The 27,254-nt window shown below is 42.0% G+C and overlaps 1 long non-coding RNA gene across 1 annotated transcript; it reads left to right on the plus strand.

Annotated features, from left to right (window-relative positions):
- Positions 1 to 16,136: 16,136 nt before the first annotated feature.
- Positions 16,137 to 26,846, plus strand: LOC117879490. Its single transcript, XR_004646281.1, has 3 exons — positions 16,137 to 16,235; positions 23,288 to 23,618; positions 26,129 to 26,846. It is a non-coding gene; the product is annotated as an uncharacterized LOC117879490 (long non-coding RNA).
- The last annotated feature ends 408 nt before the right edge of the window (positions 26,847 to 27,254 follow it).

A 27,254-nucleotide genomic window follows, 5' to 3' on the forward strand; every position in this document is an offset into this window, starting at 1 on the left:
AATGGGATCAAAATACGTGTGAACTTTGGAATGCACTAATGCCTAGAAATATTTACCTAGTTCAACCCAATGATTTTTACTAGCTCTCCAAAATATATTAACAAGAACATTCCCTTTTGTGCTCCAAACCTCTATTTAAAAGCAAGGTTTATTTAAAAGTTTCATAAAGTTAAAGCAAAAAAAAAATCAAGAAAACATAGGTTAGAAATAGTAACATTATTAATTTTTAAATGCTAGAACATTAACTTGACATGCTGAACTTGTGTAACCTTAATTTAATTAACTTGGACTACACTTAAGCACCACAGCTAGGTTTTATATATATGTATATATATATAAAATTCAATGGCAAGAAATTCTGTTAAGGAAGTATTATGGTTGCTTTGTGGTATGTCATCCCCTTGCAAAACATTGAGTTGAGCAAAGCTCAGACTTCCAAATGAAGAGTAAATATTAAAAGACATGTGCATTTAATGGGGTATATTGGGGCATGGCAGAATGAGGGCTGAATTAATTCTGCATTTTCTGGTTTCAAGGAGTCTGACTCAGCATTGTGCAAAGGGATGACCTAGCAACCTTAATTCTGTAGTTTTTTGCCACTGAATTTTGTTGGTTTTTGAGCAGGAAAAGATATGCTGTTAATAGGAGTTAGTAATTTAGGCAGTTGTACATAGTGTCCCTCAATTTGCATATCAAGCCAAATTAGCCTATAGTCAGCAATCTTCTTGGTGTACTCCTTGCTCTCCCATTTCTGCAACTCATGATCCAGGAATCACCTAGAATCAAAACATTGGCAACCTTGCTAATGAACATATTTCTTTTCCCTCAGAGGTCAAGGTACCTATGCTGTGAGTTCCCAACCTCCATACTATGCGTGTTTGAAAACACATATGAGATCAGGAAGTAGCTTCTCCCTCTCCCCACCCCTGAGGTCTAGTAAAATAAAAATTTTCTTAAAACTGCTTCATTTTCCTACCCCTCTACAACCACATCTCCTCTTCCTGCCCCCATTCCGTTTCACCGCCTGCAACACACAAAGTTCTCTGTCTCCAGCTCCTTCCCATCCAGTATAACAAAAAAATGTATTAAGCCAGCTGCTGACTATTTTGCTGTGTTCACAGTAAACCTCCCCATAAAATAAAAACACTTTATTACAAAAGCAATTTATAACAAGCAATCACTCCAATTGTCATCTCACTGGGTGTTCTCATCACCCTCCAGAGTACTTTAGAGCCTGTGATATGCATGAAATATACCCATTCTCAGCCACCCACTGAAAGGGACAGGACTTCCCCGGATCCTAGCTCTCCTGGGGGTGCAGGGAGAAGGCCTCAGACCTTCCCAAAAGATCAAACCCTCCCAACATTGAACCCGGCTCATAAGAGGGGGAGAAGAAGGAAGTAAGGGTCCAACCCCTATATATGGGCATGGCTCCCCCGAGATCCTGGCTCACACATGGAGGCAGGAAGATGGGCTCAGACACTTCAAGAGGCAACAAGACCGCCCATATCCCAGATCACATGAGGGGGCAGAGAGGGCGGCTCAGGTCCCCCTAAGGGGAAAGACCCCTACATCTGGGCATAAACTCATAGGAGGGCAGAATGTGGGGCTGACAGGTGCCTCTGCCTCTATTCTCCCCAAGTCCCCCTGCCACTCAGCCCCACTCCCCCTAACCCTCGCGGCTCTCTCCCCTCTCCCCCACCAGCCATCTCCATTAATCCACAACCCCATAAAGCTCATCCCCTCATTGCAGCCCCAAATCCCTCTCCTCTGTTCCCCCACTTTTCTACCCCCTAATTTTTCCTTCCCTCCCAGGAAGCAGACACATGTCTGATTCCTCCCCAAGACTCTGTGGAGTACAGGGGGCTTGGGGTACACTGGCAGAAATGGGTGTAAGACAGTTGAGGGCAGGGGTGCACTTACAGAGCTGTGGGGTGTAGGAGGCTTGGGGTTCAGGTTAGTTGGAGTGCACTGGCAGAACAGGGGCTGCAGTGTGGTTGGGGTGCACTGGAAGAAATGCAGATTTGGTGTGAAGGGGTTTGGGATTCACTGGCAGAGCTGATGGTCCAGGTGGTTAAGTCAGGGTTCGGATGTACTGGCAGAGTTGTAGAACATGGGCAGGGTGATTCAGATGAACTGGCACAGCTGGGTCTCCAAGATGGTTGGAACACACTGGCAGAACTAGGAGTGCACATGGGTTGGTGGTGCACTGACAGAGCTGTGGCTGCAAGGGGTTGGGTGCAATGACAGCAATGGGCAGGGGGAGCAGGCCTCTCTCCCCATCCATCCCAATTTATCCCCCTCCTCCTAACCCCACTCTCCTTGCTGCAGCCCCAAACCCCCCTTTCCCCTATCCCGACATGCTTCCAGCCCTAAGATCCCTCCCCTCTCAGGGAGTATTCACATATCTAATTTTTTCATACCAACTACTTGATTACATTCCTCCCAGAATAAAACTTCCACCCATGACTCAACTTCTAGCCAATCTATAGCCACTTAATCCGAAACTCCTTTTGTTTTAGGTTGTGGTTTGACACAGCATCACGTGTGATTTATCCCTTGATTAGTACCTCTCAGTTTAACAGTACAAGGCAATAGAAGGAAACCAATTTGCAAGGTGGGGTGGGCTTTAACTCAGGAACCCCTCATTCAAATGACTCCAAATTAGGATCACTAATGCTACCCAGCACACCAAATTTCAAGCCAATCCAATTAACCCTTTAGATGTTAGATCTAGTATTTACTAGATTTCAGCTTTAAAACATAAAATGGCAGGAATAGAAACCCTCTAGCAATTTCTGTGTTGGCACATGCACAGTGTAAAAAATTTAATACTTTTATTAAATATTGTTCTCAATTTGGGTCCCCAAATATTTAGTGGGTACGATGTACTACCTGAAAAAAAATCAGATTGCGACCATTCTGATCTGCAGCTCATCAATAGTTTGATTGTTATCTGTTGGCAAAAAAAAAAGAAAACCCACCTAGAAATAAATATATACATTTTTAAATGGCTATTTTTTTCAGGGCATATCTCTCTGGAAACTCTGGCTGATCAGTCAAGCGGTATCAGTACTCAGTGATTCCTTTTTGAAGAAATTACTTATTTTGTACAATTTGGTCAACTGTAAAAGGGCACATAAATTATTTTAGATGACCTATAACTAACAGTATCTTTTCACAAAAGGAGCCTGTTAATTTGCTTTCTTTTGTACCCAGTGGGAAGCTGATAGGACTAAGAGAAATACTTTTATTTATTCTAATGCCAACCATATTTTTAATAAAGGAAACTTTTGGATTGAGGATGGAGTCAGTTTTCATTATTTTTGATGTTTCCATTTCAATTTTTATATATCCTGAACATTTGTCATTTTGATTTTTGGCTAGTGCGAAAAGTACTCATGGCAAAAAGAGTGTTTAGGACCATGAGCAACCAGAATTGCTGAGAGAAACAAAATTATGGTGTACAAAATAGAAGATTGTGTGTAAAAGAATTACTGGCAAATGTTTGGTCATCTCTGAGATGAGCGAAACATTTTAAAGGGCCTCACGTTCAAACTATCAAATGTTAGGCTCAGAACACAATTTTACTTTCTTCTTGAATAAAAATTCTTATTTGGAACTTTGTGCCTCCTTTTAATTGAGATGATTTGCTTATATCTGTTTGTCTTGATTTACAGATTGACCAATCATAATATCTGAGCCGCTCCTGTTTCTAAATGACAGCAATAATCTCTCTTTCTTCCTTTCCAATAGGTAGAAGGAGCTTGACGAGAAATAAAAAGAGTTTTGAAAGGTATTTATTATGGGAAGGCTGGGTTGGGGAGAGGATTGTTGCAGATAGTTCTGAATGCAGTGAGGTTAGTGGTTATTCTTATTTCTTCTATTTTAGGGTACATCTACACTGCAGTCAGGAGGTGTGATCGCAGCACGTGTAGGCACACCCCAGCTAGCTCTGATCTAGCTAGCTTGCTAAAAATAGTAGTGAAGCCATGACAGCTGTTGAGGGCATGGGCTAACCACCTGAGTATGTACCTATGGTCCCATGCAGGCTTGTGCTCAGGCAACTAGCCTGTAGCACAGTCCATACTGCCATGGCATCACTGCTAATTGTACAAGATAGCCAGATCAAAGTTAGGTCAGGTATGCATACACATTCTGCAATCACACCTCCCAATAGTGTAAACAGACCCCATCCTGGGTTCCATAGTCTTGTTGCCTCTCCTGTGAGATTTCTGTCTCCTGCATTGTGCTTCTCCCTAGTGGTCAACAGTTTGGAGGAAGAGGTGAGCTCTTGAGGTCTAGGACCAATTTTTAACAAGCTTTGAGTATCAGGACACAGACTTTGAACTTGACTCCCTTTTCCATGCAGAACTAGAGCAGTGCATTAATATTTTAGAGAGCACAGAATGAAGAATGAGGCTATGGACAGTGCTAGACCACTTTCATACCACTTAGCCCTTAATAATTACCAGCAAAGCAGCCAGTTCTTCAAAGCATAATAAAAATAAATGAAACCACTCATCTACCTCTTGGAAACAAGAACTATGTGGGGATATCCAGATTTTTATCCAGGCTGTGTCTTGTATTAGAGATGGGCAATCAGTAATTAACAGTCTTTTTCCCTATTCTTTCCCTCCATTCCTCACTGCATGGTGCTGTGATAAAATTTGATATTAAAAACTAACCTTTCATATGTTGTTTCTAAAACAACCCCCCAGCTGAAGTAATTTGGATTCTGAACTAAACCTCATGGGTACCTGCCATGTAAGCTTGGGCTCAGACTAAGGCTCACGTCTAACCCCTGTTCCATCTACTCACAAATTGCAGTGACCCAGGGCTTGGACAGGGTCCCAGGACCCTGTGGGGCTGCAGCGTCCAAACTCAAGTCAAGCTGTAAATCAGGGTTCAAACCTTATTGTTTTGCCATGTAGATGCAGCCCCTATAACTTGGGTTCTGGGAGTCCTCCAAAAGTATCCCACAATTGCATGGGCCAACTTCCTTTGTCCCCTCTATTCCAAGAATCTCCAGTTGACTGCAGTAAAAACGGAAGCAACCCCCCTTTGGCATACAGCAGCAGCTCAGTGAGTCAGCGTTAACCTTTCTGTTGTCTTCTGACTACTGAGCTGCAAATACACCCCCTCAGAGAGCTTTCTGTGTTGGCAAAGGAGACTGAACAGAACAAGCCTTTTGCAAAACACACTGCTTCATGGTTACGGGATCACAGCCAAATTTTGGTAAAGTTCTTGTCTATGGCCAGCAAAACCGTGGACTCCAGTAATAGTACCAGGAATGATCACACATACCAACAAATAGCAAAGAAGGTGGCAACTTCTCAAATTTACCAGAGCATTGACCAGTACAGGGAGCCAATTAAGCAGCTCAGGATGAGTACTGGAAAACCAGTGACCAGAACCGCACCTTTTATGAGGAGTTCGACTGGGTTCTGGGGATTGTGCCCAGCACAGAGCCAACCATGGTGCACGATAACCTGGTCACCTTGGATGGGGACTGATGGGAGCCAGCGGCAAGTGCCAAGTAAGGACAATGAAGTGATCAATGAACCAACGTAAAAGTTATGAGATGCCTGGCTAGCAGTGTTTATCTGCTAATGGTGGATTGAATCCAGCGGTGAGAGTCACACCCTGCCCCAACCACAATCACCTGGAGTTCAAAATGGCAACCAGGAAATACAAACAGTCAAAGACACAGATTTTTTCTAGGGACATTCCTTACATTATAACCTTACATTGCTATGCCTATATGTTTGCCACTCTGTAAGGGGGAGGGGGTTGGGGAGGTGGAAATGTGTTCCATTTACAAATCTAGTCCATAGGTGACAAAATTATTTGTCCCAGATATGACTAGGGTTTGAAATTTTGTCCAGAAATGTGCCATGAGGGTGGAGGGGGGGAGAAAGGAGAGTGAAGGAAGGCTGTGGAGTTGTGTTTCTGTGCAGCCATAACAGAATAAACTATGTGGAGGCTAATGAAGCATCCTGGTGATTCCCTGATGAATTCTGACCCAATCCCAAGTGCTGATAGCTGCAAACTTTTCCTGAAGCAGGAAGTCCAGATAAGTCATCATATTTCAGGGAAGGTTGTATTTTCCAGGGTTCCCTTGGTAGCTGACCAGCACACTCCACTCATAGATGTGCTGTTTAATCACTATGTGTTTGAATACCTCTGTTTCATAAACTGCAGGTTTCTCACTAGCTGCTTGGAATATCATCCTTTGCCAATCAGACACTACAAGAACAATTACATCTTCCCAAATATAGAAGGCCTGAAAAGATTTTTTTTTAAATAGAGGTTTTGTGCAACAGACAATGCCTTCCCCCTACCCCCAAACCCAAGTAGTTTTGCAATTGGCTTTAAAAAAAAATTTTTTTTTTAAATGCAAAGCTGGTTGTTTTGTCTTACTCTTGTGTCTGCACACTTTCACTGCAATTGATCAGGCTGCATACAAGGACCTTCTGTGGTCAGAAGCATCCCTCTTACAAACTGAACTTCATTATATTGTGAAAGTAACCTTTCATAAACTTGACATTCCAAGAGGATTTTTTCTGTGCCCCTGCACTGACCTATTCCAGACAATAACCCTTGGTGTCTTGTCCTTTTCCAGGCCGCTCGACCTCTACAGGCATGGGCAGTGGCTATGCTTCCCCAAAACAGCCAGGCATGGCCCCACCCATGCTCCACCCCCAGGCACCCCCTCCTCCTGCTTCCGCTAGGCCACTCCAGTCTCCCTGTGGGGTAGCCCCTGCACTGGCCGCCCTCCCGGCGCTCCAGGGCAGGGGCCATGCCATACTGGGCACCCTCCCTGTGCTCCAGGGATGCTGGAGGCACTAGTCTGGGGTAGGGGACTATGGGTTGTGGGCAGAAGTGGTGGGGCTAGCCAGCAGTTCACACACCACCCATGTCCACAGTTCACTCATACTGCAGCAGAAGCCTGGACCAACCTACCTCCTTGGAACATTCCAAGAGGAAGTGTTTCCCTGATGGACTTATGGTTGAGATTCTGGACAGGGCCAACCAGCAGGTCCAGTACCAAAGACAGAGGGACTTATGGTGAGAGAGGAGGCACAGCAAGAGGCAAGTCTGAGGCTGACTGCATAGCTTGAGGACAGGGTTGCAGTGTGGGAACAGGCACTTGCTTCACAGTTCCTGAAACAGAACAGTGGCTAAGGGAGGAGAACAGAGCTCAGCAGAGAGAGCTGTTTGAGCAGCTGATATCAATAATGGTTTCAAGAGTACCAGCTCCTGCTGCATCACCCACACCATGGCCTGAATCCCCCGTACACTTCCCTGGGATTCAGTCCAGAAACAGCTGGGAAAACTCCATAGTATGAGCCCTATGAGCAGCTGGGCAGGGCAACTCAGTCCCATGAAGTCCTCCCTATTAACCCCAGCCCCTCGAGATGCCTCCAGCCCTCCCCCCACCCCATGTCCAGCAGACAGGGAAAAGGAGAATAGATTGCCAGGGGACATGCAACGGTAAGGAGTTTGTTTGAACATGTTCATGCATTGTTCCCCATAACATTTTGTTGTTACTGGTGTGTTTGGTGTGGTAGTGGTAGCTGGCCTGCCTGGCAATAAGTGAATGGTGTATTTTTCTAAGACATGTTTATAAATAAAGCTTTTCACATCACCAAGAAAGTTTACTGCTATCACTGCATCACAATATATCATGTATATTTAAAATAAAGGTAAACACATGATCAGAGACAATTAGGAATTGGTAAGCAAACACCATTCCTCGTACAGTTAAGTACATCAGTCCATACTTTAATCACTTCCTTATATGAATCTATACTGTGAATCATCTCCCACCTCTCATTTCATAAGGGTCATGTCATTCATGAGTAATAGCAATCAAGCCCCCACCCTTCCCCAAGCACACAACCCCAAATCAATGAGCCCCATCCTCACCCAAGCATATTCATAAAAGTACTAGTTCCCCTCTTCCTTTGGGCCGCGCAAGTCCCTAATATGGGAGCACTAAACATCCGACTTCTGTTGTCTGGGTGCATCCAGCTCCAGCGGTGATAGGTGCACTTTCTGGCAGAGTGTACCAGTTCAGTGGTCCCTCATGATCATAGGTCCATTCAGGAAGAAATGGCTCACCTCTGGCTTCACAGAGACCATGAAGAGCATAGCAAGCCACAGTGTTGCAGACAGCAATGATATTGGAATCCAAACATATCTGTAGACATCTCCAACAGGATTTCAATCTGCCAAAGTGCATTCAACCACCATTCTACACCTGCTGATTAAATCAAATCAGCTTTTGCCAGGGGCTCTGAAATCAGGGTACGGTTTCAGAAGCCAAGGCAAAAATGGGTATGCAGGGGCCCCCAGACCAACAGTGGGGACAGTAACTCCTTTTATGGCAATTTCATTTGGTGGGAATAGTATTCTAGCCCATCAATCAGTGTTGACTGCCTATTGGGGTGGGGAGGGGGAGGAGACCCACCACACCCGCACCACCTGGCATGAGCTTTCCTAATGAAACCCACATTGATATTCATATGTTACCCTCTGTGGTCCATGAGGGCCTGCATAACAATGGAGTAGTACCCTTTGTAGTTTATGTACTCCTTAAGGAAAGCTAACAGGTATAGATAGATGAGTCCCATCAGTGGCCCCAGAGTAGTTTGGAAATTCCAGTCTCTCAAAGCCAGCAATTACTTCAGTAATAACTTTTATGCCCACCACCTTGAGGTAAGCCACACACACCCATTGCCTGTACATAGAGTCAACTTTTTAACACCAAAGTATGGTTTGCAGTGGACCTGTAGAAGTCTAGGGTAGCCAGCTTCCAGATAGTTATAGCAACCCTTTTCTGGACTGGCAGCTTGGCCTCATGCATATATCTTTACAATGGAGGGTTGGGGCAAACTGCTTAAAGCTCCAGAAATGTAGCTTTCTTTATGCCAAAGTTCTGGGCCCACTGCTGGTCATCCCAGGTCTGCATGATGTCATCTCAGCAGTCTGAGGTTGTGGCCCCGCACCAGAAGTGCCAGTCTATGTAGGGGGTATCAGCAGCTGTACTGAATGTAATGAGCAGCAGCAACTAGTTAGAGTCTGCCATGCTTGGGTACCCTTTCTCTGCCACCATCTCCTCGTGCTCCATCATAAGCTGTGTCAGGTGCCTGTGATAGGTCAGACAATGCAGCCAAAATGTTCCCCCCCACCCCCATGTCTCATAAAAGCTCTGCCCATTTTCTGACACAGGAGTGAAAGCACAAGCAAGAGAAGTTCTTCGAAAAGGTGCCTCCTCCATGTTGCTGGTTCCTGTAGCTGGGACCAAAGTAACTGCTCAGCAGACTGTGTTAGTGGGTTGGGGAAACTTCTTGCAACATGCGGGGTGGACAAATAAGCTTTCCCGCCATGCACCACAGTCAAAGGTCTAAAGCAGCCACATTTCAGAAGGATGCTAAGGAGTCTGGGATATGTCTGGTTTTTCTCAGGTCTTGCATAGTAGCATGGATACCAGAGATCCAAGTTCAAGCCTGGGTTAGAAAAATCTTAACCTAGGGTTAACAATCAATCAGTGCTCAGACTTGGTTTCTCTAACCCATGGTCACAGCTGACTTGAGTCCCAGTAACCTGGGCTTACATTGCAGTGTGGACATACATGTTTGACCAATTGCCTTTTCCTTGTCGTTTCTGGGTCAGTTCTGCTTCCTCAATTCAACATTAATCAGCATGTGAGTCAGATACAGCTTGTAAGAGAGACTCAATTTGACTATTTTATCTATAAATAGCACAAGTAATCTTCACTTCAGCAAAGTCATCTTTTTGATCTGCTGAAGCAGCTTTTTGGGGTGCTTTTAAAAAAAAAAAAAAAAGAAGTCTTCCTGTCATCTCATCTGTAAGACTTCCTAAATGACTGTTTTACATCTGAGTTCCGTAGCACTGAGTATGGGGAAAAATGACAAACGCCTTCTCTTTATTGATATTTTTCATTGAAATAAAACTTATTTACATCACTCAAATGAACAAATTTCTATGATGAAATGCCTGCTTTGGTTGTTTACTTTTGTTATACAGTATAGTGTCCTTATACCAGTGTTTGGTCCCTTCAGAAGACAGGACAGGGTTGGTAGTTTTAAATATTTGTGATTAAAGCAATATAATTAACAGCAGCAGCAGCAGCAAAAAACATTAGAATAGCTGATTAAAGTTTGTCACTAGAAGAGATTTCAAAGAGGAAAAAAAGAAAGCAGCATTATAATTTGGTGCTTCAAAATTCTCAATCAAAACAAGGGAGCTTACATTTTGGAAAGTTCAGTTCCATACCTGTTGTGAAATTTAGGGTAAGATGATACCTAATTCTAGTGGCCATGTAAATTAATTATTATTTTTTGGCTGCGCTTTGCAGCTTCACCATTGATTTCTCTTCCAAATTTGACCCTACTTTTCTAGCGTTCATGTCTTCAGTTCTGATTTTATAGAACGCGCCTTTTGGAAGTTTAAAAGAGATTCTAGGGACAGTCTCAGAACTCAGTCTGTAATGGGTATGCATGAAATCATATTTTTAAACACCAAAAAGCCATTATTATAATAAATGTCAACTGAGCATGTACAGGTTTCAGAGTGGTAGCCATGTTAGTCTGTATCAGCAAAAAGAATGAGGAGTACTTGTGGCACCTTAGAGATTAACAAATTTATTTGAGCGTAAGCTTTTGTGGGCTAAAACCCACTTCATCGGACGCATGCAGTGGAAAATACAGTAAGACACACACACAAGTCATGAAAAAATGGGTGTTGCCATACCAACTATAATGAGAGTAATCAGTTAAGGTACCCTATCATCAGCAGGAGAAAAAAAAACTTTTGTAGTGATAATCAGGATGGCCCATTTCCAACAATTGACAGGAAGGTGTGAGTAACAGTAGGAGGGAAAAATTAGCATGGGGAAATAGGTTTTACTTTGTGTAATGAGCCATCTATTCCCAGTCTTTATTCAAGCCTAATTTAATGGTGTCAAGTTTGCAAATTAATTCCAATTCCGCAGTTTCTCATTGGAGTCTGTTTTTGAAGTTTTTTGTTATAGTACTGCAACTTTGAGGTCTAATCGAGTGACCAGAGAGGTTGAAGTGTTCTCCAACTGATTTTTGAATGGTATAATTCTTGACGTCTGATTTGTGTCCATTTATTCTTTTGCAAAGAGACTGTCCAGTACCCAAGCCCATCATGTTACTGATTACAAGGAATTTTAAAGACATTACATTGAGAGAAGTCAAGAATGGACAATTCCTAGGACCTCACTTCAAGCTGCTAAATCAGGGATGTGGGTAGAGTTAACAGAGAGCAAAATCATTTAATTAGGAAGCTTTGTGCCTCACAGGAGAATGACAGAGATTAAGAAGGGTCAGAAGAAAACTTTGAGGTCTGTTCTTTCCCCTGCTAGAACTGCTGGTGTTGGCACAGGATTTTGTTCTTGGTCTTGCTGTTTTTGAGGTAACCAGCAAGTTAACTAACAGAAAAATAATTTGGGGAGTTGAGATGGATGATTAATTTCAGCCCAAAGAAACATTTTCAAAGAAGTGTATACATTACAAATAGAGTGTCTTGGAATGGAAATACCATCTCTACCATAAACATGGTAAAGTTGAGGTTTATCTTTTAGTCATATGTTTCTTCCCCCATCCCCTAAACCAAATGGACTCGCATCCCTCAATCATATGCGTTAAGGATGTCATCTTTACTTTATTTCTGTCAGATTGTAAAAAAGCCTTAATGTTATTTAAATCTATATCTAAAAATCTAGATTTAAGTTTCTGAATAGGGAAAAGAGGGGACTGGGATTATTTGCAGCACCACTTATTACAGGATTGGTTGAAAATGTTTAAGCATTTCTTCTTTAGAAATAGTTAAAAATGAAAAGTAGCTGCCAGCTCAGCCTCAAACAGAACACAAACTGACAACTAGATAGATTAGGCATGAGCTGAGGCTTATTGAATCTCCTCTTCTAGTCACCAAAAATAATGGAGAACTACAAATAGAAATAAATGTCATGGAATCCTAGCCTCCTACTGTGTAATTTCACAGTAACTATAAAGGCAGCATCTGCCACATTCATTCAGAGTTGACAATTTTCAGATGGTGAGGTACACGGATTTGTTTAAAGTTATTTTTAAGTAAAATGCTACGGAAACCAGCAATTCCTCTCTATTTTCTTCCTTCAAAGCAGTTTATATTAGACATTTCTGTCTCTCAAAGAACACCTATTTTAGCCCATGTTTGAAGGCATTTTCTTCTTTGGATTGTGGAGTCCTGTACTGCACATGTGCACACAACTTTAGCTATTTCTGTAAGTCTGAATAGAAAAAGAACTTGAACACCAACATTTCAGAACTACCTAGGCACTAGCTAAAATATCTCAAGATCAAGGGCCAGTGCATTCCTAGTGCAACCCCATAGGTCTAGGTCGCTCTTGGGTTTTAATAATATTCATGTTAGACAGCTGTAGTGTCTGCTTCCCTGTGTCTGTTTTCTTCTTGGCAATGAATCCTTTGTTCTCGGTAGGATTTCTCATGATCAGCTGACAGTGAAAAGAGGCAAATATTTTATCTTTGACGTATCACTGAAATTTTCTTTGACCTTTTTATGTACAGTAGTTTTAACCCTGGATTCTGAACCCAATTATAGGATTTGGTGATTAACAGAATTTACATCTTTATGTATAATTAAAATGTAGCAGAGCTAGACTATTCAAATTGATATTTTGGAAATGGAATAGTTTTCATTCTTTCAAGTTGAAATCATTGTAATTTTCTGCTCATCCTCCTGATCTTTCTAGGTCTCCATCATATTTCTCTTTAACTATTCACAACTTCTCTTGGTTTAGTATAATCTACTGGCTTCATCCAAGTGCTGTTTAGTCCCTCTTGCAGAACATAAGTGAAGATGTTAAATCAGATCGTACCTAGTATCACCCCACCAATGGGCACTTAACTAAAACATCTTCAGATTTGCTCTTCACTACTTAATAGCTATTGAGGGCAGATCCTCAGCTGATGTAAATAGTGGCAGCATGGGGGCAGTGAATGGGAAGACATCCAGGATTGCTGAAGGAAGACTTTGGTACCCCGAAAGGGGAAAATGCAGTGACCTGGCCGGAGGGGTGAGTCATGAAGAGTGACCAGGAGGCAGCACCATCATAGCAGTGAGTGGAGCACCCCAGCAGTCATATCTGAGGAAAGTAGTCCCACAGATTTTTATGCCACTGCATTTGTAACAACAAGGACATTTACACTAGCAAACTGCGTCCAAAACTTTAATACATTTGTTACAGTAAGTTTGATTTTTAGCTGTTTGTTTGAATAAAGGGTTTTAAATTGCTCACATGTATAGTAGCACCTGATGCAAAATAATCTGTGTATACAAATTGGGTTCCATAATTATCTGTAAAACAAAAATCGGTCAAGAATATTGATGTTACTCTGCATTGAAGATGTACTAGAGTATTTTGACACATAGTAGAATAGCATCCATATGATGCTTCTGTGATTTACATCCAATAAATAAAAATGATCCTCTAAAACAGGGGTCGGCAACGTTTGGCACGCGGCTCACCAGGGTAAGCACCTGCTGACGCGGCAGGTTCGGCCGCCCCAAGCGGCTCGCCCGCGTCGCTTCTTGCTGCCCCAATTGGCCCAGGACAGTGAACCGCGGCCAGTGGGGGCTGCAATCGGCCGAACCTGCCGCGTCAGCAGGTAAATAAACTGGCCCGGCCCGCCGACTGCTTACCCTGGCAAGCCGTGAGCCACATGTTGCTGACCCCTGCGCTAAAACAAGGTTTCAGGTACAAACACAGTAGCAAGTACTGTTACCTTTAGAAGCTTTAAAAGTTCTTTTATTGGGACCTCATTCTGCTGTGCTCATCAAATCACTAGATTTCACAGAGTAGCTGAGTCCATTTGCTACTCATTCTCTTACAGTCTACTCTGTACCATAGGACAAAAAAAAATTCTGAATAGGATTCTGTAATGTATTCCAGACCATCTTTTGTGGCTGAGATGTTAAAGTAACATCAGATGTTATAAGTCACCTGAAAGTTTTAATATGCCTGTGGATTAATTTGTTATGAAAAAATAATGCAAATACTTTGATGGGTGACCATATAGCAGAACAGGAAATCTTGGGGGGAAAAACACACCCTAGGGTTGCAGACTGGGTAATCACATTTGTACCTTGACCCTAAAATATTTTATATCTATAAACTTGCTCGATTCAGTGGACAAAAAAAAAAAAAAAAGAAATGAATTTTGGGCCGTGACTTATTCGCGGGGGGGGGGGGGGTGTGGATACAGTTATAACAAACTGATATTGTTCCTTATGTTTCAAGAAACTAAACCCAAACCAAGTGCTCACCAGGTGCACACTGAGAGGTAAGTTGGTTGACTAGATGATTTCAAGAAAAATAAGAGAATCACATTTTAGGAATTGCTGTTCAGATTATGAAACATCACAATTATTTTGCCAAATAGTCTTAAGTAGAAGAGCACTCCAGCCTCCCATTAGAGTTACTACTGGACAATATTTGAGTGGCCTGGATGGGTTTTTTTTAAAATGGATTTACCAGTTGCCAGAAAAATAATTTAATCTGCTGGGGTTTTTTATATGGGTCTAAAGATCCACAAAATCACCACAATACACTGGGATATCTAATGTTAAAAGTTTGTGTCCAGCTAAAGATGCTGCAGCATTTCAATTTCCACAGTTCAGTGATAACACATAGATAAGGTTGAGAAAATGTTCTCTCTCTCTCTCTCTCGATACTATAGGTGGCTGCTGAAGGAGGAGGTTGCAGAGTTGCCTTGCAGTTTGGGGGGGGGGGGGGGGGGGGGGGGGAAGGGGTTTTTTTTTTTTTTTTTTTTTTTTTAAGCATTTCAAAGGCAGTAACCCTACCTCTCATTCACCCAAAGCAAGTGACTAGCCTTTCCTTCCTCCAACCCAGCACCTTCTTCCTGATCTCAAAAGCTCCAATTCTAAGAGCCTCTACCTTCTTTCCCTACTTAGTCATCTTTTTTCCTGTATTGCTGAGATCACCCTATAAAATATTGTCAATTTGTCTGTGACAGACCTCTCTACTCACTGCCAGATAGTGCCTCCTCCTGGACATCCTGTGGATTAGCTCTACTAGTCAGCTGCCCCTTCCTGCACTACTAGTCAGATGCACTCTATCATTCAGTCGCTTCTTCACTCTATGGACCCTTCCTCACTCCAGGAGGGATAGCTTCCACTGCATGACTCAGTCCTCCAGACAGGTCACTCAGCAGTTTCCCCTTCTGGGGTGGCCTTTCTAGGCCTCTCTCCACAAACAGCATCAGGCAGTCCTCACACTCCTGCCCTGACTATATCACTCCAGCAATGACTCTGGTAGTCTTCATATCCATTGCCCTTAGCAAAACCTACAGTGGTTGAAAGGAGGAACCAGGCTCACCTTTTACTCTGGGTGCCAGTCCAAGACCCTGCAGTGAACAGTTAAGATTTGCATCTACACCAACCTTACTATTCTTAGTCCTGGATGCTTCTCTATCATACTTCTTCTCTCAAGTAGCAGCACTATAATCTTCCTGTCTGCAACTTCCCAGAGCTATTTGCCACCTTTTGGCTTTATAGAAGCCCTGCCTGTTCCCTCACAGGTGAGCTTCCTTCTAATTAGCTCCCTCCATACAGCCTAAATCTCCTCCTTTCCCTACCCCCTCCAGCTTAATTGGCTGATTGGGCCCACTTGGCCTTAATCAACTCTTGCAGGGCTAGTGTAGGGAGTATTCCCCCATCACACTGTCCCCTTCCCAGTTCTTGCCTTCCCTGTCCTCTGATAGTCCCCAGTCTTCTTAGCAGAATTGTTCCAGGAACATTTTAAAAACTGTTAGTAGCTACCAACAGAAGGATAGACCTGATGGAGAAACCTGGGTCTGAGGTTTATAGAACTCCAGAAGAAATACTATGCTGTCCCTATGAGCTTTGTTAGGAATTAACCCAGAGTGCCTTTAACTAAGATTGTGGACATAAGATATTTGCATTATTTCCTGTCTGCAAGATCTAGTAAAAGATTCTTTTCCTGCTATCATAAATGTGTGAATGCTTCCTGGAACTCACCATCAAGTGAGAGAACCTAAGATTCTATAAAGTGTTTGCTTCCGAGTTTGAGGTATTTCTGGCTGCATTATCTAGAAGAGCCTGCTGTACCATGATACTCATGATCAGCACATCAGGTAGGTAATTTACTGTTTTAATTTATGTGTTGGCACTTTTAAAGATAAGCATTTCTACTGAAAAAATTTCAAACTAAGAAATGTTTCTTCATAGACATGTTGTAAAGTAGTAAAAGAATTTAGGTTTGAATTTTTTTTTTTTTTGTTTATTTGTTAGTATCACACTTATGGCACTTTATGAAAAACAGTAACATTAAAAAGAATATTAAACAGGTAATATGCCTTAATATACCTCTACCCTGATATAATGCAACTCAATATAACACAAATTCAGATATAACACGGTAAAGCAGTGCTCCTGGGGTGGGGGGGAGGGCTGCGCACTCCGGTGGATCAAAGCAAGTTCGATATAACATGGTTTCACCTATAACGCAGTAAGATTTTTTGGCTCCCGAGGACAGTGTTATATCGAGGTAGAGGTGTAGCTGTATTTTATTTGGACTTTACCAATCCTTAGCTTTTAAGGCCCCAATCCAGCAAAACAGTTAAGTATGAGCTTAACTTTAACCACATGCATAGTCCCATTTAGATCATTGAGATTCACAGAGGCCAAGGCCAGAAAGCACCATTGAGATTGTCTCGTCTGTCCTCCTGTATAACACAGGCCATAGAACTGCCCTAAAATAATTCCTAAAGCCTTTCAGAAAAATATCAGGTACTTAAAGTTAAGCACATGTTTAAGTTCCTTCCTGGTCTGAGGCACTAATAGCAGACTACTTTTTTTTTTTTTTAAATGTGAAGATTTATCCTATCCTGACATAATCTTGTGGTATTGTAACCATTAATTACATCTTAGATTCTAAACTGGCTACTGGAGGCCAGTGGGGAAAATAGAAAACTTCCTGTGGACAATCTTGGTGATAAATACTTGTACTCAAACTTATCAAAGATGACAAAATGATTTTATTAAAAAATAAAGGGCTGTATGAAGTTTCACAGCAGTTGAATTCTAGTAGTGATATAATGGAAAACAGTGAGAAATGTTTTATTTTTTAGGAGGTGAAAATTATAATTTAATCCAATTTTCCCTATGACGACTTATAAAACGTCTTGAAAATATTCTTATGTCTCCTTTCAAGACAATCTCATATTTGGCGGCTAGAAGACTGATGAACTAATGTACAAAGTCCATTCAGCATAATACAATGAAAAGTTAAACAGGAAAAGGAATAGTAAGAATTTATCAGTGGGAAGAAACAATATATATTCCAAAGAGCAGTCAGGAAGCAAATAAGGATAGTCCATGTCCTCTTGAGATCTTCTGCCTGTAACTGATGTAGAGATTAGAATGGTAAATGTACCCCTTAAATAGAAGATAACGAGTACAGTTGAGGAAATTGTCTAATTAGGCCAGTGCCTGGATCTGTCTATACAGCCTCAGAATAGGGTTCCCAGAAGTAAATGTAATCAGCTTGAGAGGATGCATAACCAAGAGGTCCAGGATATCTTGTTTTTCCCAGGACAGGTTTGCCCACTATCATCATAACTTGGAGAAGTATCAATTTGGCCATAGGATAGCCCTGTCCCTTGTTGTCACCTATATGTGTTGTACCTCCTGGAAGCAAAGCATACATAGGCACAGCTCAGAGGTGGCAGGACTCAACGTTGGTTTTAAAGCATCTAAGTAGTTTGGGCTGATTAGGAGATGAAACAGCCCCCAGTCTAATTTAGCCTGCCAAGAAACATGCTCTTAAGTTACAGCACACTTGCCTGAGATACCTTTGGGCAGCTCTGCGTTGGAGCTACCTGGAATGGCTATAGCAGAATGTGCTATGGTCTCTCACTTTCCTACCCACCCCCAGTCCCTCCTGCCCTTACCCCTGCTCTGGCTGTCTTCCTATGTCAGGGGACTTGCATAATACAGGCTAGCAACCCTATGCAGTGCCTGCATCAGGGGAAATCTCCTCCAGACATGTAAAGAGCTTATTTTGGCACCTGCACAATGACACAGCACTGTTCAGGGGTGCAGCAGAGAGGAGAATTCCTTCCCATTAATCTGAAATATGAATAAAGTGGATACACACAGTGTTTAAGGGAAGAAATGTGGGGATAGGGCATTTAAAGACTTTTTTAAAAGTTCCCTTAAAACACAATTCATCAATAAACTTCCCCCACTTTAATCAACATTCCACCCCCACAAATATACCAGTTCTGCTGGTGAGAACAAACATCCATTTGATTCAAAGCAAAGAAAAACAGGTTTGTTGTTCTGGATCATAGCCACTTCTGTGCAATGACATCAGCAGATACGGGTAGCTAAGAAATGTTCATGAAGCTATACGAAAGTAAAATAAATCTGAAGTGACAGCTACATTTTGGTTCATAGCTCATTCATCCCCATATATTTAAAACAGAAGATTTCAAATTGGACAGTTTCATTACCAATAATCACTTCTCTATGCATGCCTCATTATATCAGTGCTAAGACTCATTAGCATGTTGTACTGGACAGCCACTGGCCAGTTTTGTATTACAAAGTGTTTCATTATTTCATTATTATTTTGCTCCCAGTGTAGTCAATGCTATGCAAAACATATTTCAGAAAGCTTTGCACAACATTAAATGAGCTATTATTATACTGCAACAAACCAATGTCCATCTACAGCATAGCTGGTTTCCAAGTGGGTATGGCTGGATACATCATAAGACAAACTAAATTCCTCTCCATCTCCCTACTGCTCCTAATTGTGGTTTTTTTTCCAAACCAAATCATTTGGGGGCAAAGAGTACAGTAAAAGTAGTACTGAGAAACCAAGACTAACCACATAATTCCTCCTGTCAACCAGTTAACAGCCCTTCCAAATTAAGAAGCCATGTGTCCCCATGTTCTTAAATATAGAACTAAGTTTTCAAATATATTTGTGCTAAATGAGGTCTTACAGAATGTTGCTTCCTCAAGTAAATGTATATATTCAGTAACACAAGCCCTTGGAGATTGTACTTCAGGAAGGGTCATGGCATAATACAATACACACTTCCACAATACAGTAACTCAGAACCTTTCACCTAGAAAGGCACTTCAGCAGGAAATAAGGACTTTTTCAATGCATTTTGTATAGAAATCACCACATCAATAACTCAGTGTATCAAAGAACTGCCTGAACAACTTCCATTTGCTGATAATAGGAATTCTATTAAACCTAAATTAAAGGAATATTTTAGCCAGTAGCAGTTGTTTTGAAACGGCTTTTTTTTTCCTTCAGTACATTTCCTCTTGAAAACAGAGAGGTCAAAAATATGATAACTTGCCGCTAAAGCAACCACAGCAGGTTTGTAAAAGAGCACTGTGAAAACCAAATATAAAGTCTTCCTGGGGGTGGGTTCACCACTTCCCTTCGCTACCATGCAAGAACTCATTTAATTCAAAAAGATAAAAACAATAGCTGTGTACAGAATAACTTGACACTAGAGATGGCTCTGGGTCAGCGTACCATTGACATTGTTTATTAGAGACAAGCACCCAAATTGTCTGTGATGCTTATGTTTGAGGTCCCCAATGATATATATGATTATTAATAATGTATTATTAACTTACTTTTCTTTTGCTGTTTATAAAAAAATGATTGGGGTGGATTTTTGTTCTGGTAATTATTTTGTTTCAGCAGAAAAATAATTTTAATAAAAATTACTGAAGCAGGACTTGAGAAAAAAGCATTCCCATAAAACTCTGTGAATGCCTACAGTAGATAGAATAGGGATGAGTAAATCAGTTCAGATTTGAAAAAAAAAAAAACCTACCTTAATATTTGTCTCAGTCTCAAACCAAACCAGAATCTGAATCTTCCCACTTCTAAGAGATTTGATTAATACATTTAATATCTCTCTTTTCAATTTACTCATGTCTCTGCACTTCCTCATTTTTACCAGGACTAAAAGTGAGGAAAATATAATAAAGGCTGTTCACACAGTGTTTCTGACAGGATTGGAACCAGGAAGTGCTGAATATCTTGCAAGTCAGCCTGCTCTTGTGGAGTTTCCAGCCCCAAAGTGGCTGGAACTCAACCAAAATAGGCCCCCCCCAATACCACCACACAGGGTGTCTACACTGCAATTAGACACCCACAGCTGGCCCATGCTAACTGACTTGAGTTCAGGCTAATAGGCTGTTTAATTGTGATGTAGATGTTTGGACTCGGACTGCAGCCCATGCTCTGGGACCCTTCACATCGCAGGGTCCTAGAGCCTGGGCTCCAGCCCAAGCCTAAATATCTATACTGCAATTAAACAGCCCCTAAAGCCTGAGTCAGCTGTGTAGCCATATGCAGAGAGTCCAATTGTCTCCAGTAGGATTCCTCCTCAAGAGAGTCTCTCAGCCTGCCAAAGCCCAGTTGTGAGTGGAATGGAGGTAACTTTGAGACCAAAATGAGTCCAAACAGGTGGATTTCTTAGCAAAATCTGACCATAGGCCGCGATTCAGCAAGGCTAAGCATATGCCTAACTTTTAGCATGTGAGTAGTTCTACTGACTTCAACAGCCACAAGTTAGAACCACTTGCAGGTAGAGAGGAGACCCAATCTGTACAGGTCTGGACAAAGGAATGGAGTGAAGGAACTCTCAATACTCCATTATCTAGAAGGAAAGCTGATTGCCAGCCTTACCCATTAGGCATCACTTGTTCTGGAAGTCAAGGGAAGGGAAGAGTTTGATCAATGTAGGAACTGCTCTATTGCAAAGCCATCTGTCTGTCCTGCAATGGGACATCACAATTGTGAGTGCTGTCTATACTATACTTAGGTAGCTAGGAGAAGGATCCAGAGTGAGTTAAGACCTGGTCTGGCTGCACACACAGTTGAGGACTTATGTGGAGGAAGAGGTGTGTCAGCACCTCGACATACCTAAGCAAGGGTCAGGCCTTCAGCATTTGTTTATTACTGAATGTAATTTACCTTTCTTCAGTCAGCCTTAAAAAGCTCCAGCCCAGGGGGCAATGTGTACATACCCAGCCACCTTAACTACTATGAAAAAATGGCTTGTTCTATGAACCTATAAATCAGCATTTATCTTTACATAGTGTGAAAGGGTTTTCTGGCTTTTTTTTTTTTTAAATGCAGAAGCTTTATTTCCCTGAAACTGAGTCAAGGTATAAAGATCTGGTTAAACGCTAGCTCCTTCCAGATCTTATACAATTTTGGCCCTAGCCTCTCAAATGCCATTGCCTGGATAGAGAACAAATCTAGCTGCTTCAATTGCACTTAAAACAAACAAACAAAAAAAACCCACACACACACAAAGTTTCGGCCCAGCAAAAGAGTGCCATACAAACTCAGATCTGACACCCTGTCCCTGCATTTCTTCTGTCTTCGGTGATTTATACTTAGAAAAAGGTTGAGTTTTTAGATAAAAATAATTGAAAAAGGTTAATTACTTTATTTCTATTACATTTATGGAGATAGCAAATATAGGTTTATATTGTCAAAAGGGAAGCATTGCTTGGTTTACTTCTGATTTTATTGCTCTGTGATGAAAGACTTTGAAAAGCCACTGATAGTGTAAGTGAACATCTATCTCTCTTCACTTGTAAAATCACTGACACAAAGCATGCTCACATGGTCTTAGCTATGCCCTTGCAAACATAAGCACCAATTCTCCAGAATTCCCACCATGCAGCTCTTAGGATTCTGTTCTATTTATATATTGTGACAAAGTTCCTCCTCTATCTTGGTGGGTCCTGTGCTTATTGGCAGATTTTCTTGCCTCAGAGATTCACCATGTGGGTTGGGGAACAGCCAGAGACATTCCCCTGTGGAAGAACCTACAGTCCAGGTCAATTGGGAGGTTTGGGGGGGGGGGGGGGAAACCAGGCCCGCCCTCTACTCCGGGTTCCAGCCCAGGGCCCTGTGGACTGTAGCTGTCTATAGTGCCTCCTGTAACAGCTGCATGACATCTACAACTCCCTAGGCTACTTCCCCATGGCCTCCTCCAAACACCTTCCTTATTCTCACCACAGGACCTTCCTCCTGGTGTCTAACACTTGTGCTCCTCAGTCCTCCAGCAGGACACCCTCTCAGCTCTTTGCACCTCTTGTTCCCAGCTCCTCACACTCACACCACAAACTGAAGTGAGCTCCTTTTAAAACCCAGGTGCCCTGATTAGCCTGCCTTAATTGATTCTAGCAGTTTCTTCTTAATTGGCTCCAGGTGTCCTAATTAGCCTGCCTGCCTTAACTGGTTCTAGCAGGTTCCTGATTACTCTAGTGCATCCCCTTTCTCTGGTCACTCAGGGAACAGAAAACTACTTATCCAGTGACCAGTATATTTGTCCTCTACCAGACTCCTGTACCCCACTGGTCTGGGTCTGTTACAGTATGTTCACAGACTAGGGATTTTCAGCACAAATTTGTTGGATGGCAATTTGTAACGATCCCAGCACATGCTACAAACTGATACAGATTTCAAATATAACACAAGGGAGATTGAAGAAATGCACTTCCAAAGTAGTGCATGGGAGATAAAGTGCTCACATTCCATAAACATATAAAAAGATGTGTGCACACACCTCTTGCAAACTGCTTTGAAAATCCAGTCAACAGTTCTTTTGCTATCAGATGTTTGGATTCATAGTTTAGAGCTTGCTGTATTTACAGAACTCTGAAGATATCTCTCAACTCAGAGCGGAATTTCAGCACTTGATCTAACAGCAGAAACCACATTATTTCCGCCTCTTGAACACAGACATGAACAGAATAAGCTATTTTTCTGCTGTGGAGGCTGAATTCAAATGTTTCCAAACAGACTCAGACTTATTTATATGGTATTTAGATTTGAACAGTTCATCCCGCCTAAAGACAGCTTTGTAAATTGTGATAGGATAAGCTCTTTCTGTCCACAAATCCTTTAAGAAACATATTACATTTCCTTTTCAATTACTGCAATTTGTTGTAGCAGCAAGAAGTCAGGCTGTGAATATTTACATGTATGTTGGAATATTATATAGCCTGAAAATTCTCTTTGACTAGCAATTTACTAGCACAGCACATGCCTTTGCTCATATTGGGGTTATAAAGTTTAGATTTTTACAATGCTGGATTTTTTTTTTTTTTGCAATGTTTTCAGATGATAACTTTAACAGTCCTCTGACTGCACAGGCAGCAGCCTAGTACCTCACCCTTTACTATCAAAAGGCCACAGTTTTCCCCACAGTGACTTCCTTTCAACAACTGCAATGCAGCACAAAGACAAAAGAAGAGATGTAATCACTAATTCTCTTTGAGAACTGCATGGGGGTTCCAGCTCAGGATTCCCAAAGAATAAAAGAGAAGACATGAAAAGAATTGATGTTTAGGCCATTCAGAAACTGGAACAGAGGAATCCTTAGCTTTACATCTGAGGAGAGTAGGTTGAACTGCATACCATCCTGGACACACTAACCACATGACACAAACAGGTAACATTCATTATCCAGGTGTTCTCAACGGGTTATATTTAACCACTGCTTCCTTTTGACATTTATGAAGTTTCATTATTATTTTAGCTCAGGCTAAAAATATTTATCTTTTATTTAAAACTCACATAAACTCATGTAGTGTTTTGTGCAGGGGGGAAATGTGCAACTTGAAGACCTGGTCCCCACAATATAGGGAAGAGACAAAAGGAAAACAAAATGAGGTATTGGTGAACTCATTCAGATAAAATTAAAATCCGGTGTGAGCCTTTACCCATAACTCAAACAAAGCATTTGAGGTTTGAAAGAGATGGTTAACTTGTGTTCTCATTATTTTTCATGTTTTGGCATTTGTGGGTTCTGGTTGGAACCTGAAAAGGAAGCAAAAATGCCAGCGTCTCAGAAAAAATGTCTGTTGTTCATGTGCTGGCCTAAATGGAAGCATAAAGTAAAAGAAAAACTTTTCTTAAGAGATTTCCAGGCCAATGCGGAAGACTGAAAAAAGCTTCATTAGCCAAATTTGTCCATGCTTTTCCAAACTGAGCCAAACATTCAACTCCCATCAATAAAAAAGGAAAAGAACTGAGTGAATAATTTGCAGCAAAGTATTCAACAAATTTAGCTTCTTTTTTCGTGGACTATCAGCTTGAGGATCATGATTATCTAAAAACTGTATTCATTTTTTAAAGGTATTAATTGAAAACTGTGTAAATTTTTGGTGGATTGATTGTATTTTGAAATTTGATCTGTACCTCTTTGTTGTAATTGGTCTGGTAAGTCACATGGTACTCTCTTCCCCCTGACTTAATGAGCACAAAAGTTGTATATTTTCCATGAATAATATATATTTGACTTTGAAATTTATTTTCCTCAAACATTTGTGCCAGCCAGACTCTTGATTGAATGTGTGGGTGAAAGCACATATTTGGGAGATTTTCCTAGAGGATTCACATCTCTCTTCAATAATATGTGACTGGGTGTGAAACCCCACACAGTATTTGATGGGGAGGAAATTAAAATGCCGCCTTCTTCACATATTGAAGGAAAAGGTTCCCCACCAAATTATTCTCAACTGCCCGGGAGGGAATCCTTAAGATGGGGAGCTAAATGCTCAGAAAGAAGTAGCCCAGCAATGGATGACTCCCTGGGATCAGTATAGAGAAAACTGACAATTAAAGTGATCCAATATAAATAGCAACAGGGAGTTTGTTTCCTCTGCCATTTTTGTGGTTTGATGCCCTTTTCTGTACTTCCTAAAACTGTCTAAACAACCCTTGAGAGATAAGTTGTTGTAGAAACCCTCTTCTGAGGGGGAAGAAGTTTGTTTGAGACAACAAATATTCTAAACTGGGAACTTACTGTCTTTTTGCTTGCCAAGAGAAATAAAACATGAGAAATCACTATCATTTTAACCTTATCGCTATACGCTACAATGTACCCAAGACAGTTATTAGCGGAGATTGAGGAAGTTAAATGTACAAAAGTCTAGAAAACAGAAGACTCAGTGTGATGAACACATAATTTACAAGATAGCAATGAAGGTTTTACAGTAATTCAGTCTTCTGAAGCTGTGTGTTGGAAGATAAATCTCAGAATTTACTCTTACAGATAAGTACGTGAGGATGATTACTGAACTGTGTTTGAGTACTCAGAGAAAGATAATTGTGATAAATTAGACCAAGGGGGGAGATTTGGGAAGATTGAGAAATGGTGGGGAAACTCCATTGAGACAATGAAATATGAACAAGCTTTTTACTGCTTGCACTATGGTCACATGTCCTGTTTTATGATAAGAAAGACCTAGATGTTTACACTCATAAATGTAATAGACAGAGGCCAACATTTTCAAACCTTGGTGCCTAAAGTTAGGATCCTGAATCCCCCACCAAGCAGCATGCTGCCCATTCACTTGGTTTGTTATGTCTCACCAGAGTTCCTCACATTGTCTCTAGTCTTGATTTTGCCACCTCAATCTTTGCCTCTTTTTCAAATTATTAAATAAATTCAGTCCTAATACAATGTCTTGGGGCTCCCTTTCAAAATTGGCCAGTTATTCCTACACTTTATATTTTATCCCTTAACCAATCTCTAATTCATGACATTGTTATCTTTCCCATTTCACTTTAGTTTACAGAACCATTTACTATATTTTAAAAAATATTCCAGAAGGCAAACTATCCTAAAGCTTTATTCAGAATTCACAGGCACTGACTGTGTCAGGCCAGTGAGGTACTAGGAGACCACTAAAGCTAATGAAGTGAATGGGACTACTCACCCGAGTAAGACTACCATGTTTGGCCCCAGACGGTGCAGTGGCAATAGTGGCAGCTTTTCTAATGGATGTGAGTGAAGGGAATGCACAGTATGAGCTAACGAGCATGGCCAGGCATGGTCCCCATAGGAAAATTAGTATCCTACATAGAAATGACTTTATATTCAAATTCAGGATTATAGTTCTTAGCATAGAAGAATTTTTTAACAACATTATTTAGCCCTGCTTTTTTTTACTCCAGGTTTTTCCACCACTACACTCTCTGGGCTGAGGAAGCCATGCCTCCTCACCCCTGCTGGGCATGCTCCAAGTGGAACCAGAGTATAAAAAGGAGTAGATCATCTCAGTCTGGGCTGGCCACTGATGAGAGCAGACATGTGTTGCAGGCTCCCATTGGGAGATTGCCAGAACTCCAGGACACAGAAGCCAACTGGGTTGAGACATCAGTGGACCGTGGATGGAGGAAAGACAGCAGAGGCCATGAGACTACCAGTGGTGGAAGGAAGAGTAGGAAGCAGCACAGGAAATGTGACGGTAGTATTGAGTGACTGAGGCTGATTATAGAAACCTTGGTTCCTTAGCACCCTGTGCTGGGACCCAGTGGAGAAGGGTGGGCCCAGGTTCCCTCACCCCAGCAGCCCTGCCACTGGGACAGCCGATGCCTGGAGGGGCAAACTTAACCATTATGTGGACTTGGATTGCTAGGCCAGGCTGTCCTGAACCGAAGGACAGCCCCACTGATTCTGGCCATTGGGCCACGCTGCCCTGAGCTGCAGGGACACTACCTAAATCCTGGCCACTTGGGCCACCAAATAGCCATTTTGATAACCCCCACAATCCGACACCCTGTGATGGTGTGTACCTACCCCGGGACAGGCTCTCTTTCTCTGCACTACATGCCCCTTCTCTTTCCTCTTAATTCTTTGCACCTCCCAGGCTCAGCACTTGCATGTGCTTACCTTCTGCGAGCAGCGGCAGCCAACAGGGCGGCTAACAGGGGAGTTTGAGAGGGAGTTCTCATTGGAGGAGAAGGTACCTGTATTTGCATCTGTCCTGTGTGTTCTTGGGTGTTCTTGTGTGTTTGTTTGTAGGGGCCGGCAGGGGCTGGGTGCTGGGACGGACGCCGAGCCCTGAGCAGGGGGCGGGGCTTGGCTGATCAAGGGGCCCATAAAAGCGGCCGCCCAGCCAGGCAGCGGTAGCCAACAGGGCGGCTAACAGGGGAGTTTGAGAGGGAGTTTGCAGGGGGAGGCAGGAGGGCACGGTGTGGTGTGTGCTCTGAGTCCACAGGTGCTGTGGGCAGGGAGTGCTGCAGGCATGAGCCAAGCAGCAGGAGCAGACAGAATGCAGATGGTGGCATGTGGAAGCTG

Source organism: Trachemys scripta, chromosome 6 (assembly GCF_013100865.1).
Source record: "Trachemys scripta elegans isolate TJP31775 chromosome 6, CAS_Tse_1.0, whole genome shotgun sequence".
Taxonomy (NCBI): Eukaryota; Metazoa; Chordata; order Testudines; family Emydidae; genus Trachemys; species Trachemys scripta.